This window comes from Tiliqua scincoides, chromosome 3, assembly GCF_035046505.1.
Source record: "Tiliqua scincoides isolate rTilSci1 chromosome 3, rTilSci1.hap2, whole genome shotgun sequence".
In the NCBI taxonomy this organism is placed as follows: domain Eukaryota; kingdom Metazoa; phylum Chordata; class Lepidosauria; order Squamata; family Scincidae; genus Tiliqua; species Tiliqua scincoides.
Genome location: NC_089823.1, coordinates 158,934,912 through 158,951,074, shown reverse-complemented (window position 1 = coordinate 158,951,074; position 16,163 = coordinate 158,934,912). Strand labels below are relative to the sequence as shown.

The 16,163-nt window shown below is 40.8% G+C and overlaps 1 protein-coding gene across 1 annotated transcript in view; it reads right to left on the bottom strand.

Annotated features, from left to right (window-relative positions):
- Positions 1–16,163, bottom strand: part of PAPSS2 (3'-phosphoadenosine 5'-phosphosulfate synthase 2) — a 54,304-nt gene that overhangs the window by 25,775 nt on the left and 12,366 nt on the right. The window lies entirely within an intron of this gene.

Genomic DNA, 16,163 nt, shown 5'->3' with positions numbered 1-16,163 from the left:
GATCACAACCCACTTTCAGGTTGCAAATGCGAAACCGGAAGTGGGTTGCGATCGTGTTTTTCAATGCTTCCATACTGTGTGGAGTCCTATAGAGACCCCATGGGGTTCCCTGGACCCCAGCAGCAGCTAATGCTTCCTAGGAAAAGCCCTCTCTGCGTCCGCAGCGGCGCAAACCTGGGGATTGCATCGCTGCCTTCCCCCCGCCCCCACAAGCAGTTAAGAGCGGCTCAAACTCTCCCTGAGGGTTTGAGAACCACTGGCTTACACCATTGCTTTCTTGAAGTTAGGAGGGTGAGATGGGGGAGCAGGAATCAATAGGGAGACGCTTATGAACAAAAAAAATGTTTAATTTTATGTTTAAATTTATGACCCAAAGTACACATATGCTCTCACTCTTCTTCCCCCGTACCGTTAAATTTCCTGTTTGTTTTCTGCCTCATTAATTTTCTAAGAATGTAACAGGTAACTGCTGACAGAAAAACTATTCCATTAATAGAAGATTGCCTTGTTGGCTACAAAGTTAAAATTGTCCAATCAAGGTGCGATCAACAGCCTCTCAAAACAGACACTCATGCAAAAATTACAAATACTGTACTATTAACATACGGGTCTGGGCTGCCTTATCATTTTCAATGTTACAGAGAACATGAGACATGTTATGACTAACATCTTATGAGTAACAATAGCAAAATAATAAATGGCATTCATGCTTCATAAAGGCTCAAAGTGCTCCACAAACATGGTCAGTAATTCTTACCGTTATCCTGGAAAGTATGCGTAAGTTCAGTATTATATTATTATTATTTTGGCTATGTTGCAGAAACTGAGACTAGCAGCTCAATTAGTATGCCACCTAAGTAGTTAATTGTGGCGGAGACATTTGGTCAGAAAGTTTCTCTGCTCCTGCTTTTACATACTCCAGCTCTCAAAATTTCATCAAATGGAGACACATTTCTTAGCAGACGACTCACAAAGAAGTTATCCAAATATTCTGCAAACTCACAAGATCCATTTATGAAATCCTACAAACTTCTGCTGGAATTCTTTAGCAGGAAATTCCAGCACGTGCTCAAACTCCCTTGTTCATTGTTACTGTTTAGCTGAATCATTCTTAAAGAGACAACAACTGAGTTGAGTTGAGGTCTGAGTTAATAGGGGATTATACAAGATGTTGTTATTTATCAGGAAGTTTGGCCTCAATCTGTGATGTTCAGAGTCTTAAAACATACTTGGCAAGTCAAACCTTAAAAGATTAACTACAGAACAGCCAAAAATGTTATAACCAAAATTCTAAAAAAATCTGACATTTGAGAGTACATTCAGGATTCCAAAGCTAAATTATATTTTATTATGCTTATACTACAAAACAGAAAAAATATGTCATTTTCTGGGGAAACTATGTTCCTTGAAACCTTATAGCCTAGTGTTTGGAAAGTCACTTTTATCTTTACATAAACAAAAATCCACCTTTCCAGTCTCAAAATGCCTGAAATAAGCATTTGTAGCTGTTAATACCATAAGCAAACATCTGGTAGTGAAACATGTGCAGTTACAATTAAGGGGATTCTGTGTCTTCACACAAAGAAGGAAAGCACATCTAAGTAATACCCAACAAAGTACCAGGAAATATTAGGGCCACAAACAACCCACTTTCTCTACAAGCTTTGAAGTTGAGTGTGAAGTTGCTGAAGATGAAATGTTAGAATTTAATGAGGATTCATGGTGAAAAAATTTCCTGATTAACATGCAGTGTTTCTTGTCTCCAGTAACTACTAGAAAATCTTATAGTGATACAGAAATTTGATTTGAACATAAGTAATCCAGAGTGTAGAAGTATCTGTATATAGAAACCAGTTTATGGACATTATCACACTTTAACGTGATCAAGAAACTGAACTTTGTCTCAGTAGTGGACTTGAAACAGATGAGCACATGGGAACTGAAAATAGGTGTCAGTAGGATAGAAATAGATGCTGCTCAGGAGATCGTCAGAGGGGTCAAGATCGAACAAATGAAGTTGGAATCAACAAGACTGTTGGAGGCAGGGCAAAAATATCATCAACATCACCACAGTGCCAGTAAGATACATCATAAGGGGCAGAAGGAGGATTTAGGATGCAATTTTATATATACTTACCTATAAATAAATTCAATTGAACTCAACAGGATTTACCATAGATACTCAAGTGCAAGTTGATCTCACAGATAAGTTGGGGCAGGTTTTGAGCCAAAAATCATGGAATTTTTATGACCTTCAGATAAGTCTAGGGGGGAGGGTTAAACTTAGTGAGGTATCTGACTATAGCTTTGTCTGATATTACCGGAGGCCAGATCCTGAAAAATAACCTACCAGTAACTGTTACCTAAGAACTGTACTTCTGAGAAGACATGCCTATGATTGTGCTTTTTATCACACCAATGTTGTCCCCAAATAGCTATCTTTAAGCCATTTCTGCCCAACATTGCATATACACAATAGGGTGTATTCCTGTGGGCTGGACAAAAATGGGTTAAGGCCATTTTCTGACATTTATAAACTGAACACTCAACAAATAGAGGGGGAGAAGGAATTATAGCCATCATCTTCCCTTCATCCACTTAGTAGCCACAGTTTTTGAATGTATGAGAAGAACAACAGTTTCCATCACAGGGTCTCAAATTGGCTCTGTAAGTAAACTAGTGGTTGACCATGAACAATTGATGTGAAATTGTTTTAACCAGGTGGCGGAAATAGATTTGTTTTCAAAGTTTCTGAGAGCATCCCAACATGACAAATATATGTCAAATAAATCTTATGTCAAATCTTCAAAAAAAGCTTCTAAAATATATAAAAGTAGTATAACCCTCTAAGTAGACATCTTCAGTAGTACACTTTGTACCTTGAGGTTTTCACATTTATGATGGCATCAAGGGGGAGATACTTTGCAAATCGGATATTCTGCCTCATTATAAAACACTGGACAAGATGTTCCCTTAGGTTCCATCAAATGCTACAATTCATGTATGTGCTGCTGCATTCACTCCAGTTGTATTGGGTGGTGTACTGTATATTTAAGCGGAGTGCAAGTTCAGCATTACCCTTCAGTGCCAAAAGGCCTCTTTGTAGTCTAAAAATGAACAGTCTGGGGTGGAGGAACAGAACTCCCTGCATAAGTGCTCATTGATTCCATGGCCTTGACTAGGTGACTCACCAGTGCCAGGACAAAATGCTGGATTGCATTTATCATTCCGTGCTCTTTGGGCAAACGGGGGGAAACCACTTTTGCCCATTGGTACAATCTTAGCACTTTACTCTTGTTAATCTTGGCACTCCTACACCAACCTTTTCCCTCTACCAAGAATGTAACACAGGAGGTTTTTTAAGACCGACAGAGACATCCTAGTTCCCTCAAACAAGCAGTCATTTAGCTTGGAAACAGATTGAAATGCCAAAATCTCTGGGTAGACAGAGATTTCCCCCTCAACAGCTAACTGAATAACATTCTAGCCTTTAAGGAACTGTACGATTAATGTTATATGCAGCAAAGAAAGTTCTTTTTAATATATTTAGATCTCTTTATTCAACCTGAAGAATAATTCCGAAGAAATTGAAAGTTTGCAACTAATGCTGTTGTTTCAACAATATTAGTCAGCACCAGTTTGGGTATATACAGTATGAGACCACCCATACAGTTCACCCATACAGTACAGTACAGTAACCATAGGAGGAGAGAGTAGCAAAGTTGTGACAAAGGAAGAATTTAATATTAGTTAAAATGAAGTAGAAGTGTGGCAAGAGAGCAATGAAAGACAAAAAAATGACATAATTTATGGATGTTTCCTCAAGACACAGAAAAATTAATTAATTTCAGTCACAACAAAATTGCACCATTTGTTCATTTCTAGAATTAGTCTACTTAGGGCCCAATCCTATCCAATTTTCCAGCACTGGTGCAGCTGCAATGCAGCCCCAAGGTAAGGGAACAAATGTTCTCATACCTTGAGGAGGCCTCTGTGACTGCCTCCCCAACACAGGATGCAGTGCATACACCATTGCCACAGCAGCACCAGCACTGGAAAATTGGATAGGATTGGCCCCTTAGTCAGCAATTTCATGAGCAAGATAATAAGCAGTTGCAGGCTAATATGATAATAAAATTGAATATCTTCCCTGTCTATCATTACTAATTTAAGGAAGTGAATTATGCGCTTTGGACTATAAATTCCCCATTATTTTGAAACAGTGATTAAAATAAGGTATTGAGTCCTGACCAATAATGGAAGGTGACTTATACTTATGTAAGTACTGTACTCCGTTCATGAGTACAACTGTTCTTTAGTGACTCAAAGGAGCACCATTCATGAAGTCCTAAGTTGAGAACTAATCCAGTCCAACATCATCATTAATTTTAGTGTCTAGTGTTTGATATATGACAAACTGCATAAAAATAAGATTTTGAACCTGAGTTCATTCCAAAAAGCATTTGCCAAACAAACTTTTAAAGTTTTAGAGCAAAATATTATTTTATTTTTCACATTTTTATATCTCCAAGAAGCTCAGGGTGGTGTACATAGTTCATTCCCTCCTTTCGTCATCACAACAAGCCTGTGAGGTAGGTGAGGCTCACAGATAGTGATTGGCCCAAGGTCACCTAGAAGGATTCATGGATGAGTGAGGATTTTAACCTGGATCTTCCAAGCCTAAGTCCAACTCCAGAACCACTACATCATCCTGGCCTTTTTTTTTTCCTTCTCCTCAGAAATCGGTACTTTTGAGTCACCTCTATAAACTGCTATAATCTGTGTACAAAAACTGAAAAAGAAATTTGCCGGAGGCCTGGAAACTATTACATATACGGCTTAACTGATCCAGTGAGGCCCTGCTAGCCTAAGGCACCAGTGCAAATATTATAGGCAAAGTTCCACTACAGTAGAGACAATACGGTGCAAAAAAAATTAATAAATTCAAATGATGTTAGTTGTGATTTTTTAAATCCCTTTTCTACACAGAAAATGGTATTGTAATATTTAACCTGCTTAATGTCACTGTGGCTGCTTCAGAGATCTACCAGCAAAGCCGGTCCAGTTGGAGCCAAAGCAGTGCCCAAACTGAACCCACAATCCGCTCCCCCATTTTACTGGCATATGTATTAGTGCACATATCCCGCTGCTCTCATAAAAAGCTTTAGGACTCTCATAAAAAGCTTTACATATTACAGCAGCTGCTTGAAACAGTCCATGATAGGCGATTGCTCCGGTCAGAGCTTTTCTATACTCGCAGGCTTCTGCTGTGAACCAGCCCTTTGAACCATGAGATATAGAAAAAAAAAATCATATACCCAAATGGCTTTGGGTAATTCATAATCCTCCAGTTTACACTCCCAGTTTTATACCATTCGGTCCAAGATTGCAACATTGCTTACAACAGCACAAAAAACAACACAAAAAACCATTAATCTCTCTTTCCATTATCACACTTTTATTTACTAATATGGAAATTATAAGCAACGTTTCCATAGTTTTTCATACACATATATACATTCAACAACAACATAAAAGACAAAATCAACATGAAGAACAGAAACAAGATCAACAAAAACGATAGCCGATTCATTAAAGCCACCTATCGGTGACGAATGCTGATCAACTCTGAACATCCATTAAGGTGGGTCTTCACTAAACTAAGATAGTCTTCACTAAACGTCTGAGGGTCAATAAAAAAGAGCTAGATGAGCTTCCTGAGGCAAGGAGTTCCACAGTCTGGGTGCCACAAGTGAAAAGGCCCTGTCCTGCATTCCTTGCTTGAAACCTTGCTTCTAATAGTGAAGAGCAAGGTCTCTTCCAAAGATCTCAATGTTCAAAGTAACACCATATGGAACTATGCAATCTTTTAAAGCTTAACCAGAATGGACTTTCAAGACTCTAGCAATGCATTTTTATTGCCAATTTTGCATATCATACTTCCTAAGTTGTGACAACAATATAATATTAAGAGCCAGAGGTGGTGCTTAATTATTTCTTTGGAAGGCAGCACAATGCTAAAGATTGTACACTATTTGAAAATGATCCATGATAGGAGTGACAATTTGCAGCAAGAAGTGTCACAACTGGCACAAGTAACAAGGGATTTTGGCAATCATGAATTGGAATTGGAAGTCCCACAGACCTAGCTATGGCACCTTCAGCCTGCTTCTTTATCTCCATACAACCATATGCTTCCCAATTCAAGACATCAGCAGTAAAAGCACACCAAGTGTAGGGTCCAAATGTATCATAACAAGCAATAGAGTACCATTATTTATCATTAGGACTTGACACATGGCACATTTTTCAAAACAGCCACCTATGGCACACCAGGTACATGGCTCAAGGACAACAACTCTTTTCTGATTTCAGTGTTAAACAAAGGCATTAAAAAAGAAACACCAGACTGGATACATGGGGGGGGGGGGGAAGAGAAGATTTGTTGTTGCAATTATAATCAGCTTTAAGCTTTTTTGTTTTCCTAGTTTGACACCCAGTTAAAAATTGTTTTCATGACTCTCTTTAACAATAGTGCCTAGAGAGGATGGATGAAGTAATCATGCCAAGTTCAGCCAAATGAACCATAGGCCCCTGACAGTTGCCAAGTCTTGCTGCCACCAGCCACATTTCCCAAGCACAACCATGTCACAAATTTCAATGCACAACTGAAATCTCATTCAAAATGCTGTTTGCAGAATCAGAAATTTTATTTCTCATCCTATGGCAAGCAATATGAATTTTTTCCAAATAAAGTAGGATATTAGAGATTTCAAAACATTATGCCAAGATTTGTTATTCAGACAGAGGGCTGGAGGGCATAATATGCTACATTATAGCAATGGATGAACATATTTCAAGAGAGTTGTTATTTTAAAGCCAGTGTGATTTGACAGTATAAGAACAGCCATTTAAAAATACACACATTCATATACTGAATGCAAAATCTGTTTTGAAAGACATGGTTTTCCTTGACTGGCAAAGAGGACAGAAATATGAAAGGAGCCATAGGGCCCAATCCTATCCAACTATTCAGTGCCAACACAGCTGCAATACAGCCCTAAGGTAAAGGAACCAACATTCCCATACCCTTAGGAAGACTCTGTAATTGCCCTTGCCCTTTACAGGATAGCATGCACACCGCATGGCTGCATCAGCAATGGAAAGTTGGATTGATTTGGGCCCATAAATACTATTCTACAACTGACTTTATTAAATTAATATGAAGTAGGCTGTGGTTTTAAAGACTGATTGAAATTGGCTGGATCAAGGAAGGGGCTCTGCAAGTAACTGTGGAATCTGTTTAGGGTCATTTCGAGAGCACATTATCTTCCCCCAAGGCTCACCTCAAGTCCCATCCTCCCAAAGATAATCCATCAGAGAATATGATCTTCATTATCTCTGCACTAGTTTAACATAAACAAGATAATCTTTATAATCATAGTTACCATTCTCACGACACAATCGTTTGTTAGATAGCTTTTTATTACTTGAAAAACTTAATCCTGTTTATCTGTTATAATATTTCTGTCTCACCTTTCCCCACAGTAAAATAAAGTGTGTGTGTGTGTGTGTGTGTGTATAAACTGCAAGGTGAGAATAAACAGTAGGAAATAGCATCAAAACCAAAACAAGCAAATGAACAAGAAAAGTTTTAAGCCCATGCTGGAACACCTACAGGGAGGAGGCAGTTCTCAAATCAAACAGGAGGGAATTCCATAACTATGGTGCCACTTCAGCAAAGGCTCCTAATCACCGCTTGCCTAATATCCATACATCCAGAATGTATGGGAACAGGCAGTCCTATAGCTACCTGGTACCAAGCCATGAAAGGATGTAAAGAACCAGCACCATAAATGGGGCCCAGAAATGAATCAGCAGAGCAGTGGTGGTCACAAAACCAAATTGCTGAGCTCCAGCAACCACACAGTCCGCTGCACTCTGCACCAACTGCAAATTCCAGACAATCTTCAAGGGCCTGCCCTGTGTACCACATGTTACAGTAATCTAACCAGGATGTCACCAGAGTGTGGAGCACTGTAGTCAGGTCTGACTGACGCAGGTATGGCCACATCTGGTGCACCAGCAGAAGCTGAATCTGAAACTAGGCAAAGACCCACCACGTGGTGATCCAGGAGCAGCTATGGATTCAAGAAAACTCCCAAGTTATGCACCTATTCTCGCAGAGGGAGTGCAACTCCATTCAGAACAGGTCAGTAGTCCAGCATCTGCATTGTGTATTTCCAGACCAAGAGGACCTGTGTTTTATCCAGATTTAATGTCAGTCCATTTTTCTGCATCCACTTATAACCACCTTCAGAAAGCATTCCAAAATCTTGACAGCCACCTTAATATTAGGTGGAATGGAGAAATAGAGCTGATTGTCATCATCTCACATACCGAAAGCCAAGGTGCCAAAGAGATATCCTCCTGCATTACCTCCTGGGACCTGTCAGCCAGGAAAGAGCAAAACTGTTGTCAAAACAAAGCTGCTGTCAAAAGCTGCTGAGAAATCCAGCAGGATTAACCGGGACACACTCCCCAACTAGTCCCCAACAGAGCTCATCGACCAGGATGATCCAGGCAGTTTCCATTCCAAAACTTGGTAGAGGACCAGATGGAAAAGAATCCAGTTAATCCATCTCCTCCAGGATCCTCTGGTGCTGAAATGCTACTATCCACTCAATCACCTTGCTCAGAAAAAGGAGGTTCAAAACTGGACAGAACTTGTCCAACACAGAGGACTCCAAGCAGGACTCTTTCAGGAGGGGATGCACCAATGCCATTTTCAAGGCCCTTGGCAGCATCCCCCTCAAGAGATGCATTAACTGCCCACACACTGAGGGCAGTCCTGGGGCGGGCGGAAAGCAGGAGGTGGGGCTGGGACCCAGCTCTTATGCTGGATCCCAACCCCTGTTCCCGAACAGCATGGAGCAGCTTCAAGTCACTCCACTCTCCTCTGACTTATGTCGCTTCAGGAGGTAGCGTAAGTTTGAGGAGACCCGTTGGGGCTGTGGTGGCTAACCTGGGGGTAAGGGGAAGAGTTTCCCCTCTGGCCGAGCCACTTCAGGGTCCTATCCTGTGATGGATACAGCACAGGCCTAATGACCTGCCTGTTCCAAGGCAAGATAGGATTGCAATGCATGTGTAACAATGTAGTTGCAACAATGTGACTGCTTGCAACTCTGAAATAAAGCTACAGAACAACAACAACAACAACAGTATTTATATACCGCTTTTCAACAAAACGTTCACAAAGCGGTTTACAGAGAAAATCAAATATCTAATGGCTCCCTGTCCCAAAAGGGCTCACAATCTAAAAAGATGCAACACCAGCAGACAGCCACTAGAAAAGACATTGCTGGGGTGAGGTGGGCCAGTTACTCTCCCCCTGCTAAATAAAAGAAGAGCACCCACTTGAAAAAGTGCCTCTTAACTAGTTAGCAGGGGTTAAACTATCCCGCTGGAAACAAAATCTTTGGCAAATTTAGCTGTCTGAGAGGTTTACATTTTAATAGCTGGTTTATTTGATGACCAGTCTGCTGGATGCCTCAGCATCAGCTGAGTATAAACATAGAGTAAGAAATACAATGAAGACATTGGTGTCTTTTCTCTCTCTCCCCTTTAACAACTCAGAGCCTCTTGACAAAACAGATCCGGTAGTTAAAGTTAACACAAGTCAAGTATAGGCATGCCCACATTATATGAAACCACAGATACATGTGAAGGCCTCCCCTTGCCTCCAGAGGGGCCTCTGAACCCAGCAAAGGTTGCGGATGTCCACCCGCAGCATCTGTTGGGCTCAGACCAAGTCAGACAGTTTAAAAAAATGCAGCTTCCAGTTTCTCTGTGAAACTGAAAGTGACTTTCTTAATGCCTTATAAGGCATCAGGAGACCTGGGGAAGTCCCAGTCTTCCTAATGCCTTAAGGCAGTGGTTCTCAAACTTTTACCATTGGGATCCACCTTTTAGAATGAAAATCTATCGGAACTCACTGGAAGTGATTTCATGCTGGAAATGACATCATCAAGCAAGTGTACCTAGTCCCATTTATTATCATTGTTAAAAGAATATACTTGTACATAGTAGTCTGTTAAAAGTACAGATGTGTAACATTTCCCCAAATGCATTGTCACGTATCATGGTAGCATCAAGTCTAATATATTAAAAATAAAATATTGAAATGAATGGAGACCCACCTGAAATTGGCTTGCGACCCACCTAGTGGGTCCCGACCCACAGTTTGAGAAACACTGCCGTAAGACATTAAAAACATCACTTCCCATTTCACGCAGAATCCAGAAGCTGCATTTTTTTAAACCGTCAGTCTCAGAGGACCCTCCGGAAGAGAGCAGAGCTCCCCACTGCTTTGGAGGAGGTGCACATGGGGGCCATGGACCCAATGTGCAGATAAGCGATACAGGGCCCCCAGTACGTTACATGCAAAGCTGCACATGGTATAAAATTTTTTCCTTTTCCATATTTGGATGTATCTGGGGTTTGAGAGAGGTCCTGTTACAAAATTCTAAACTGAACAAGCATTCTGTAGACATATATTTATTATGTTTTGCATGTTACAATATTTTTACTACCTAGAAACAAAACAGTCATATTTTACCAATATTGTGGAATGTGAGGGCACTGTATTTTACACCTTAGAAATAAACATGTTGGAAGAAAGAATGTCAGGAAAAGAATTCCATCAACTACAGTTGAGGTAAAATTAATTTACTGCACTTCTGATGTAAACATAGGTCAGAGCGCGATACCATAGTCTTTCAAGACTGAAGGTTGCCAACTAACTAACTGCTTTGGACTACGCACTGTTTCTTGAAATGTATACAGCAACTTGATTCCATTGTTTTGTTTGCTCCTTGTCTAAATAGTTATCCCACATACAAGAAAAATTATGAATTTTTCTCTTTTTAAGAGCACAGTTTAATGTTTTTAGCAGATCTCTAAAGTGTAATGCAATGTACCTCATTTCTGCAACAACATGAGAACACTGTGTTTGTTTAGAGCAATAACTGTTACCCATATAATGTTCTTTGATAAGCTGGTGTAGAAATGCCATCCCTTTGACCTCAGTTCAGAAATATTTCAAGTTTCAAGTTCTGGTTAAGAAGGAACTGTGGTTAACTTTAAACATGGTTAATACTTGTACTAAACCACTGTAACAGGGCAAGGGGGGATTTGCCTGGGGCCAAATCCTGGGGATTGCATTGCTGCCTTTCCCCTTCCTCCACCCCTTAAAGCAGGGGTGTCCAAAGTTTTTGGCAGGAGGGCCACATCATCTCTCTGACACTGTGTTGGGGGCTGGGGGGGGGGAAGAATGAATTTACATTTAAAATTTGAATAAATTTACTTAAGTTTACATAAAGGAATATATTAAAGATGAACTTAAATGAATGAATGAAGGTCTTGCAATAGCTCAAGGCCTATAAAAGGCCTTGCACAAAGCAAGGCTGGTCTTTCCTTCACTGCTGCTACTGCATCTCAGACATGAAACTGGAAGCAGTGGAGGGAGCCTTCATCCCACAGCTCACTCGAGAGGTCAAACAGTCGCCCTCACGCTGAAAGCAGTTGCATTGGACCTGTGTGGGCTCCAGCAAGTCTCTGGAGGGCCAGAGGTGCACTGGAGACTGGGGACTCCCTGAGGGCCGCATTGGGAGTCCTCGATGGCCACAAGTGGCCCCAGGGCCGGGGTTTGGGCACCCCTGCCTTAAAGGGATGGGCAAAGCATTACATGAACTGGTGGGTCGCAACCCACCAGTTTGAGAATCACTATACAGATGTGAAAGGTGCTGCAAATGTTCAATATTTAGACGTCTCTGAAAGTGAGATGTCAAGAAGTTGCAGATCTAGTCCTGAGACGTTATACAACACAAGCAATTACTTTTATTATTTCTTGTTGAAACCTTTCGCTGTTAGGAGTTATATGGCTTTTAAAGTGTTAATCTTCAATGAAACCAAAACTCATACCTTGAGAAAAAAAAACTTTGCCTGCTTCTGTTGTGTAATATTTAAACCATCTCTATTGTGTAATGTGTAATGCACTAAGTCCCCAGTTTTTAGAGACTGAAGACACGTTATGACTGCTAAATGCTGAATCATTGACAATGCAATCCTGATCTCCTCTTTCACAGATGCAGCAACTGCCATGCCAGCCTAGAGTGTCACAAGCGCGCTATAAAGCTGCAATGGGTTTGTCACATTTGTGACCAATCTAGAGCAATCAGCACTGGCGGAAAGGCCTGCACCAGCCCACAGGCGCTGCATCCAGATTTTTGGCTGCCAGCAAAGGTGAGTACACCTGGGCAGGAGGTCTGGTCTAGAGGGTAGAGCCTCCGTCTGCCTGAAGATAACATCCACAAGGTCGCCAGTTCGAGGCCACCGGCACCATGCGACCTTGGAGCAGCTGACAAGCTGAAGCCAAGCAATTCCATCTGCTCTGAGCGTGGGAGGATGGAGGCCAGAATGTGAAGCCAGATTGGAATGAAACACCTTGAATGTAGTTGTTCTTGAAAGAAAGAACCTTCTTTGAAATTGTAAAAATCCCTATTTAATAGGGATTTAATAAAGCCTGCCTATGTAAACCGCCTTGAATAAAGTCTTGAATAAAGACCAAGAAAGGTGGAATATAAATACCTGTTATTATTATTATTATTACACTGCCAAGTGGTGCAGGGATAAGAAGTGAAGGTGGTGGGAGGGCAGAATAGGAGAGGGGTATAACAGGAAGGGTAGGGCAGAACAGGGGTGGGGCAAGCCTGGGAGGAGGGTGGTGGAGGGGGCCTGTGCCATATCCTAACCCCCTCCCTATGCCTGGTAGCTTTACACACAGCTGGTTGGATTTGCACCAATCAGCCCAGCTGTGCCAGTGCAAGTTAGGATTGGGCTGTGAAGCTCTTTGTACAGCAGGTCAACAAAGAGAAACTGACTAGCAGGGATGCCAATTCCTTCTATTTTCAGTGTACACCTCAGGATTCTCTCAGTTTTGTTTATACTTATAAATGATTTTTCATTAAAAAGAAGAATCTGCCAACCTTCTTATAAGGACATGCTATTTATAGCAACCAGACTACTGAATTGCTATTTGTGAATCTTTTCTAATTATTTCTCTGTGTATGTTCTGTCACATTACAGTGCAGATATTTTCCATGTATCTTATTTGGAAACTGTTTGAAAAATTTTCCAATTCCTTACTGTCTGGGATATGATTTAGCATGTATTTTCAAGTTATACTATATTTAGCAACAAAATTAAAAGCATATGCTATGTTAATTTGACATGCTGTACCTTACTTGCAAATTAACATGTCATATGCTTTAGTTTTGTTGCTAAATATTGTACAAGTTGAAAATACATGCTAAATCATATCCCAGACAGTAAGGAATTGGAAAATTTTTCAGTTTCCAGAAAATACTCTGATTCAAAATTTTCCAGAAAACACATATCACTGCTTCATTTTGTGTGTGTGTGTGTTTTGTTTTGTTTCTAAATGACATTGATTTGTACACTTGACTTGAGGCCCAACATTACATAAATGCTTAATATGGACCTATGGATTTGGGGTTTCGTAGAAGGGTTTTTGGAAATACCATGGTAGAGGGGCTGCAAAATGGGGCAAAATGACTGCAGGGGGGCTTCCAGACTGCCCCTCATGCAGCTCTGAACCTGTGTGTGTCAGTCTTCCCCCCACAGCACACAGCACACAATGTTTACAAAAAACAAAGTACACAGGACCACATTATGCATTCTGTGGAATACCTAATTTGGCCCTTAGTGACAAACATCCCAAAAGAGCACAAATCCCCACACGGCGATGCAGCAGTGCCCATGTGGGCAATATGGCCTCCTGCATGAAAACTGTGGCTGCTGGAGGTCTCCATGGGGAAGGAGACATTTGTCTCCTTTCCTCTGGGGTAAGCCGCAGCAGCCATAATGGGGCAACTCAGACCTTTGTGAGCTACATAGCTGGTGCAAGTCCACATTGCCTCTTTCTATACACACGTGGGCAAACATTAACAGTGGTGAAAGCAGATCACAACTTTTTCTGTAACTTTTACATGGGTGAAATGTTTTGGCAGCACAGTATCTGTTACTGTCCATTTTCACCACAGCCCCTTCCCTCATCCTAATATAACTACAGAGGCAGTTGTGTAACCTGGGCAGAAAATATGTGCTTGGCAGAGAAGAAGGGGAAAGTAAGGGGCTCGAAGACTTGTTTTTCATACCTGAGGAAGCTTTGCCACAATAGTAAGATTCACTAGTGTAGCTATTAACTTCTGTGAGACAGTAAACTCCTTTCTGGTTTCCTCCAGATAAATAAAAAATAAAATAAAATAAAATCTGGAAACAAATTAAAGTTTTTATAAAGTCATTAATCCAGACTTTCATAGCATTGCACTGTTTACTCAATGTGTTCTTTACATCTTCAACACTGAAATAGGAGAGGGTCATCAAGGATCACAAGGAAGCCTTTAAAACAGTTTTTCACAGCTGCCTGGTTAATGTTGTGCAGAAATCCCAGCAGGACACGTAGACTCTATTTGCTATACAAACCAGTGTGGCTTGGTGGAGAAGCCCAGCTCACACTCTGGTTTGGAGCCTTTTTGCAGATTATGCAAAATTAGTTGGTGGACTGAAGATGCAGCAGAATTTTGAACTGTACCATTTCAGATTGCAAATAAGGGTGTCATACTTCGGAATGTTCAACCAAAGAGGCTTGGCCAAAGAGGCCTCCCAGTATGTTGTAATCTAGCACCTCAGGGACAGGGCTGCACAACATATTTCCCTGCAATATGAAACTTTAGTAAATAGAGAGAAATTTTTTATATTAGAAAGCATTCAAAAATATACCACCACCACACAGTTCAGAATTGTAGCACCTTAGGGCAAAATAACATGGTACCTTCAGCCCGGCTTGAACAGAAGGGCTTAAGGCCTTAAGCCAGTGGTACTCAAACTTTTCCGGCCAGTGGCTCCCTTGACCTCTGTGGCTGTTGGCCATGACTCCCCATCAAGTTCCTGAGGGCCGGAAGTGACATCATTAAACAGGAAGTGGCCAGAAATATTAACTATATTAACTATATTAAATATAATATTATAATATATTATAATAGAATATTAAATATTAAATATATATTAACTATATTAATATTAATTATATTAATCATATCATTAATTAAATGCAGATCTTAAAAATGTATTATTAATACACAGCAATATACATGCTTTATAAATGATTAGCTGCTGATCACTGTTGGAGACAGGATGCTGGAGTAGGTAGATTTTGTCTGGTCCAGGAGGACTCATTTTTTAAAACTTTGTAAGCATACCAATAGAATTGTTTTATCAAATGAACTTTGTGAACAACCAGTCTGACCAACATTACACACACACACCCCTGTGGACCCCAATCCAACTAGTCATTTTTCCCATTCTCCTTGGATAGGATTGAACCCTTTATTAATTTAATGAAATTAAATTTTTCCAGCAGCTGGTGGGGAAAACAAAAATAGACCATGAAAATATATCAGAGCTGATGAGGGTTTGGTTAGGAAGCTGACTTGTCTCCTATACTAGGAGATGCACAGCTCAAGCCTATGCATATCTACTCAAAAGTAAGTCCCATTAGAGTCAATGGGGCTTACTCCCAGGAAAGTGTGGATAGGATTGGGCTGGCAATCACTTCATCAATGGCTGATAAGTATTCCCTTCAAATAGCAAGATTCATTGCTTTAAAAATACAGCCTTTCTTCAGTCAAACAACAAGATTAATAAATCACTTTAAAAACAGTGCCCTTTTTCTGCTCCTGGCCAAGTAAAGTGTGTGCTTCTCTCCCCCCCCCCCCTTTGCCAACTGCATGGAAACAACTTTCAGACCCCTGGTGACTGGTAAAACAGGAAGCATTTTATTTGGGGAGGGGGAGAAAGCAGGAAGGTTTGGAGATCGAAAGGGGGGAGTGGAAGAGGGAAGGGGTTGAAAAGAGAGATTTCACTTTGATGAGAAGCGATCCCAGGCTGGGAACTAGGAACCAACCAACCAGACAAGGATCAAGGAGGGTTAAGGAAGGACTCCAAGCTGAGCAAACAACATGCAGCGAACACAGAAGGTGGCAGCCTCAGAGTGGAGGGAGAAGAGGGCAGGGCGGCAGCAG